At 40.5% G+C, this 7,129-nt stretch overlaps 1 non-coding gene across 1 annotated transcript; it reads right to left on the bottom strand.

Moving 5' to 3' along the window:
• Nucleotides 1-375: 375 nt before the first annotated feature.
• LOC112745736 (small nucleolar RNA R71) lies at nt 376-483 on the bottom strand. Its single transcript, XR_003173649.1, has one exon. It is a non-coding gene; the product is annotated as a small nucleolar RNA R71 (small nucleolar RNA).
• Between the last annotated feature and the right edge of the window lie 6,646 nt (nt 484-7,129).

The following is a 7,129-nucleotide window of genomic DNA, read 5'->3' as shown; positions in this document are numbered from 1 at the left end:
AATGCAAGGAGAATGCTTGGTGACTTTACTGCACCTAATTTCAATTTACATGGAAGAAGCATCTCCATCCCTACCATTGGAGCAAACAACTTTGAGCTGAAACCTCAGCTAGTTTCTCTAATGCAACAAAACTGCAAGTTTCATGGACTTCCATCTGAAGATCCTTTTCAGTTCTTAACTAAATTCTTGTAGATATGTGATACTGTTAAGACTAATGGAGTAGATCCTGAAGTCTACAGGCTCATGCTTTTCCCATTTGCTGTAAGAGACAGAGCTAGAATATGATTGGACTCTCAACCTAAAGATAGCCTGAACTCTTGGGATAAGCTGGTCACGACTTTCTTAGCCAAGTTCTTTCCTCCTCAAAAGCTGAGCAAGCTTAGAGTGGATGTTCAAACCTTCAAACAAAAAGATGGTGAATCCCTCTATGAAGCTTGGGAAAGATACAAACAGTTGACCAAAAAGTGTCCCTCTGACATGCTTTCAGAATGGACCATCCTGGATATATTCTATGATGGTTTGTCTGAGTTATCAAAGATGTCATTGGATACTTCTGCAGGTGGATCCATTCACCTTAAGAAAATTCCTGCAGAAGCTCAAGAACTCATTGACATGGTTGCCAATAACCAGTTCATGTACACTTCTGAGAGGAATCTTGTGAATAATGGGATGTTTTTATTAGTTTTTATGTTAAATTCACATTTCTGGACTTTACTATGAGTTTGTGTGTTTTTCTATGATTTCAGCTATTTTCTGGCTGAAATTGAGGGACTTGAGCAAAAATCATATTCAGAGGTTGAAGAAGGACTGCTGATGCTGTTGGATTCTGACCTCCCTGCACTCAAAGTGGATTTTCTGGAGCTACAGAACTCAAAATGGCGCGCTTCCAATTGCGTTGGAAAGTAGATATCCAGGGCTTTCCAGCAATATATAATAGTTCATACTTTGGCCGCGTTTAGACGACGCAAAAGGGCGTTGAACTCCAGTTCTGCGCTGCAGTCTGGAGTTAAACGCCAGAAACACGTCACGAACCAGAGTTGAACGCCAAAAACACGTTACAACTAGGCGTTCAACTCCAGAAGAAGCCTCTGCACGTGTAAACTTCAATCTCAGCCCAAGCACACACCAAGTGGGCCCCGAAAGTGGATTTATGCATCAATTACTTACTTCTGTAAACCCTAGTAACTAGTTTAGTATAAATAGAACTTTTTACTAGTCTTTTAGACATCTTATGATTTTTAGTTCATCTTTGAATTATATTGATCACGTTTGGGGGCTGGCCTCTCGGCCATGCCTGAACTTTCATCACTTATGTATTTTCAACGGTAGAGTTTCTACACTCCATAGATTAAGGTGTGGAGCTCTGCTGTTCCTCATGAATTAATGCAAAGTACTATTGTTTTTTATTCAATTCAAGTTATTTCGCTTCTAAGATATTTATTCGTACTCTAACATAAATGTGATTAACGTGACAATCATCATCATTTCCCCACAAACGCGTGCCTGACAACCACTTCCGTTCCACCTTAGATTGAATGAATATTTCTTGGATCTCTTAATAAGAATCTTCGTGGTATAAGCTAGATTGATGGCGGCATTCATGAGAGTCCGGAAAGTCTAAACCTTGTCTGTGGTATTCCGAGTAGGATTCAAGGATTGAATGACTGTGACGAACTTCAAACTTGCGAGTGCTGGGCGTAGTGACAGACGCAAAAGGAGGGTGAATCCTATTCCAGTATGATCAAGAACCTCAGATGATTAGCCGTGCTGTGACAGAGCATTTGGACCTTTTTCACAAGAGGATGGGATGTAACCATTGACAACGGTGATGCCCTTACAGAAAGCTTGCCATGGAGAGGAGTAAGACTGATTGGATGAAGACAGCGGGAAAGCAGAGATTCAGAGGAACAAAAGCATCTCTATACGCCTATCTGAAATTCTCACCAATGAATTACATAAGTATTTCTATCTTTATTTTCTGTTTATTTATTATTATTATTCGAAAACTCCATAACCATTTGATATCCGCCTGACTGAGATTAACAAGATGACCATAGCTTGCTTCATACCAACAATCTCCGTGGGATCGACCCTTACTCACGTAAGGTTTTATTACTTGGACGACCCAGTGCACTTGCTGGTTAGTTGTGCGAAGTTGTGAAGTTATGTTTGGACCTTGGTATTGTGCACCAGAAATCAACAAGATCAAGGCCAAGATCAGAGACGCCACAACCCTAACAACAATGCAGCTCACCAACATTCCACACAGAGATCATATCAGCACCCACCTAACAACACCTCTCAACATTCATATCAAAACCAAAATGGCTATTCTCACCCCTCCAACTCCAACTCACCATCATTCGAAGATAGACTCTCAAGGATTGAGACCCTACTTGAACGAATATGCAAAGAAGTCCAGGATAGTAAAATGTTCCAAGAGGAAGTGTGGTCCAATATGCAGAATCAGGATACTGCCATCAAAAAACTTGAGACACAAATTGGCTACCTATTCAAGCAAATTCCCGGCCATGACCTTTGCAGCAACATTGAGCCAAGTCCAAGGGAGGAGTGTCAAGTTATCACTCTCAGAAATGGAAAGGAATTGAAGGAGGTCTCCAAGCAACCACAAGAGAAGGACTCAATTGGAAGGAATGAGGAACAAGATGAAGTTCAAGTCCCCACCTCCAATTCACATCAAAAGGGAGAAGAGCTGAAGCCATATGTTCTGAAAGTCCCATATCCTCAACAATTGAGGAAGAAGGGGGATGACAGCCAATTCTCAAGATTTCTAGAAATCTTCAAAAAACTACAGATTAACATACCCTTTGCTGAAGCAATAGAGCAAATGCCACTCTATGCCAAGTTCTTGAAGGAATTGATGACCAAAAAGAGAAGCTGGAAGAACAACGAAACTGTGATACTAACAGAAGAATGTAGTGCCATCATTCAGCATAAACTACCCCAGAAATTAAAGGATCCTGGGAGCTTTCAGATTCCTTGAATTATAGGAGAAATCACAGTGGAAAAGGCTCTATGTGATTTAGGAGCCAGCATAAATCTGATGTCTGTAGCTATAATGAGAAAAATGAAGATTGAGGAGGTCAAACCAACAAAAATGGCCTTACAACTTGCAGACCGATCATTCAAGTTTCCTAACGGCATAGTAGAAGACTTGCTAGTGAAAGTAGGAGACTTTATCTTTCCAGTAGATTTTGTAGTGTTGGATATGAAGAAAGGAGCCAAGGCTTCTATCATCTTGGGAAGACCATTCTTAGCCACTGCTGGAGCTATCATCGATGTCCAAAAGGGTGAGCTTACCCTTAGACTACACAATGAAACAATGATGATCAATGTGTTCAAGGCCATGAACTACCCACAAGAACTACTGGGAGAATGTATGAGGCTAGACTCACTGTAAGATGTAGTACAAAAGACTTTTGAAAAAGAAGAACTTGAGGGGTTAACAGAAGAAGAGGAAGCAGCATCAAACGAAGAGGCTGCAACAGCTGAGGTTCATATTCAGGATACACTAGAGGAGAAGAATGAAAAGAAAGAGGCACCCAAACTTTAACTAAAGGCACTGCCGCCCACTCTCAAGTATGCATATCTAGGGGAAAATGGAAGTTATCCAGTGATCATAAACTCATCCCTCAGCCAAGAACAAGAGGAGGAGCTCCTCCAAGCATTACAAAGGCACAAGGATGCCATTGGATGGACCCTTTCTGACTTGAAGGGAATCAGTTCGGCCATATGCATGCATAAGATACTGTTAGAAGATGATGCCAAACCATCCATTCAACCCCAAAGACGGCTAAATCCAGTCATGAAGGAAGTGGTACAGAAAGAAGTCATGAAGTTATGGCAAGGAGGGATGGTCTATCTGATCTCAGACAGCCCATGGGTCAGCCCCGTGCAAGTTGTCCCAAAAAAGGGAGGAATCACTGATGCCAGGGCATTTTGGCCAGTTTTACTGACCTTTTCTTTACTGTTTTTAGGGTAGTTTCATGCATTTCCTTAGGAAATAAGCTAGTTTTGGGTAGATATTCACTTACACCTTGATTCAAGCATACATTGTGAACTTTACATGATTTCATGAGGATTTTGCATGAATTTAAGGACAAATTGGATGTTGCATTTCCCATGACTTGGACTAGAACTTTGATGCACTTTATTGCTTGATTTCAGGACAAAGGAAGCAAAGAAGAACCATATTAGTGGCTACGTTAGTTACACTAACGTTAACACTAACGTGGAATGGGAGTAACTTGCAAAGTTAATGAGAAAAGTGATTGCCAATAACGCTCTCGAAGCCATCATTGCCCACGTTAAGAGTCACGTTAACTAAGTTAACATGAACTCTAACGTGGAAGTAAAGAAATGAAGCCAACGTTAGTGACACTTAACATTATCACTAACGTTGGACCAAGATCATGAGTGGCCTCTAACGTTAAGAAGAAAGGGGGGAAGCCAACGTTAGTGACACTCAACATTGTCACTAACGTTGGCCAAAGCACATTAAGCCATGTTAACTCCCACGTTAACCTAGTTAACATGGAAGCTAACGTGAAGAAGGAAGGTGATTGCCAACGTTAGTGACACCCAACATTGTCACTAACGTAGGAAGGAGCCACACATGCCACCATGAGCCACATTAATTCCCGCGTTAACTTAGTTAACATGGAAGCTAACATGGATAAGGGAATGATGAGCCAACGTTAGTGACACTCAACTTTGTCACTAACGTTGGAGATGGCTAGCAAGGCCACGTTAACCTAGTTAACGTGGACTCTAACGTGGAAAATAGGGGCAATTTGGAACGTTAATGACAATGGTAAGTGTCACTAACGTTCTCAAAAGATGGCAAGCCTACGTTAAAAGAGCCACGTTAACTAAGTTAACGTGGACTCTAACGTAGGGAAGGGGGAGGCTTCTCAACGTTATTGGGAAAGTTGAGTCCCCATAACGTGTGCGAAGGAAATAGTGGAAACGTTAGTGGCAACGTTTGTGCCACTAATGTTGAGGTTAACGTGGCTTTTAACTTTGGTGAGAAACGTTAGTGAAAAAGGTGATTGTCACTAACGTTCTCGAACCCATATTTTCACTGAACGTTAACACTACTAACTTCCTGAGCCAAAGTCCCTACCCACTTCATACTTTCTCTCTGCAAGTAAAAGCTAAGCCCAATGAAGAAGAGAACTACTTTAAACTCAAGATCCAAAGGCCCCAGACTTGAAGAATCAACTAGAAGAACAGAAGAGTAGTATATATAGGAGTAGATTTGAATTATTTGGGGGAGTTGGAAATTATAGGGAGACTCTTAGCATAGAACTACTCTCTGTATTTACTTTCTCTGCACTTCTAAGTTTTCATGATGTATTCTCCATCTTTGTTTTCATTTTCCAGAGCTATGAACAACTAAACCCTTGTCATTGGGTTAGGGAGCTCTGTTGTAATTTGATGGATCAATACTAGTTTTCATTATTCTTCTTCTATCTTTTCTCTTGATTTTACTTGAAAGCTTTCGATCTTCATCCAATTGAGTAGTTATCTTGAAAAATAAGCTATTCATACTTGGATCTCTTCTGAACCTTGAAAGAGGAATGAAGAGATCAAGCTAGAAATGCTTTCTCATGCTGGACCAAATTGGGTTTGGATGGATATGTGACTATAATCCTCTCAACACTTGGTTTGGGAAATGCATGTGGTATAATCAGTGACCATACTTCATCTCTTCTCATGAGCAATTGACCAAGGAATTGGCTATTGATCAAGATTTGAGAGATTGAATTACAAGAAATTGTAATTCAATCACTTAAGATTGCCAAGGAGATCAATGAATGCATTGATTGAGGAAGAGATAAAAATGAAATTGATCCAGAGAATGCAACATCTCCTAAGCCCAATGAACTCCCCATTTCTGATCTTACCCATTCTCTTTAATTTCTGTTATTTACTTTAATGAGCAATTCCCCCATTCCCATTTACAATTCTGCAATTTACCTTCCGTCGTTTACTTTCAGATCTATAATTCTAGCATTTACTTTCCTGTCAATTACCTTCCCGCCATTTTATTTTCTGCAATTCTCAACTCAAATTCTGGATTCGCTCAACTAGAACAGTCCTCTAATTAAAGTTGCTTGATCAATCAATCCTTGTGGGATTCGACCTCACTCTATTGTGAGTTATTACTTGACGACAAATTCAGTACACTTGCCAAAGGGAATTTGTTGTGAGACAAGTTTTCCGTGCATCAAGTTTATGGCGCCTTTGCCGGGGATTGATTGTGCATCAACAATGATTAGATTGGAGGATAACTAGATTGAGCATTTTATTTTTGTTTGATTTAAATTTCTATTTGAGTCATTTACTTTCTGTTTTAGATAACTTCTTCCCTTCCCCCTTACTTTTTCTTTATTATTTACTATTCATCTCACTAACCCACTAACTGTTTGATATATTGCATCACTCACACTAACAGTAATTCTGACAGATATACTTTCTGCACCTATTCTCTTTGCTTGTACTTGTTGATTGTATGACAGGGAGAAGAAGCGGGGCTTCAACTTCCTTTGATTCTGAACCTTAGAGAACCTTCCTTAGACTAAGGAGGGAGGCAAGAGAAAAACGTGTAGTTGGTGGTGAAGAAGAGGAGGAACACTTTGAGGAATACTTTGAACCAAACATGGAAGAAAACATGGAAAACCATCATGAAGAAGAGGCTCACAACCATGGCAGAGGAGGTGGAGCAAATCATGCTGGGGAGGATAGAAGAGTTTTAGGCTCTTACATCAATCCAAACCCAGGAAACTATGGAAGTAGCATTCAAAAGCCAACCATCCATGCCAACAATTTTGAACTGAAGCCACAGCTCATCACCTTTGTTCAGAACAACTGTTCGTTCGGAGGGAGTGTCCAAGAGGACCCCAATCAACATCTAACCACTTTCCTGAGAATATGTGACACAGTGAAGTCTAATGGTGTTCATCCTGACGCCTATAGACTGCTCTTATTTCCATTCTCACTAAGGGATAAGGCAGCTAAGTGGCTGGAGTCTTTCCCAAGGGAGAGCTTGACAACTTGGGAAGACGTGGTGAACAAATTCTTAGCAAGATTTTACCTTCCTCAA

The sequence above is a fragment of the Arachis hypogaea genome, chromosome 14, assembly GCF_003086295.3.
Source record: "Arachis hypogaea cultivar Tifrunner chromosome 14, arahy.Tifrunner.gnm2.J5K5, whole genome shotgun sequence".
NCBI classification, from domain to species: domain Eukaryota; kingdom Viridiplantae; phylum Streptophyta; class Magnoliopsida; order Fabales; family Fabaceae; genus Arachis; species Arachis hypogaea.
This window is presented reverse-complemented; position numbering and strand designations above follow the sequence as displayed.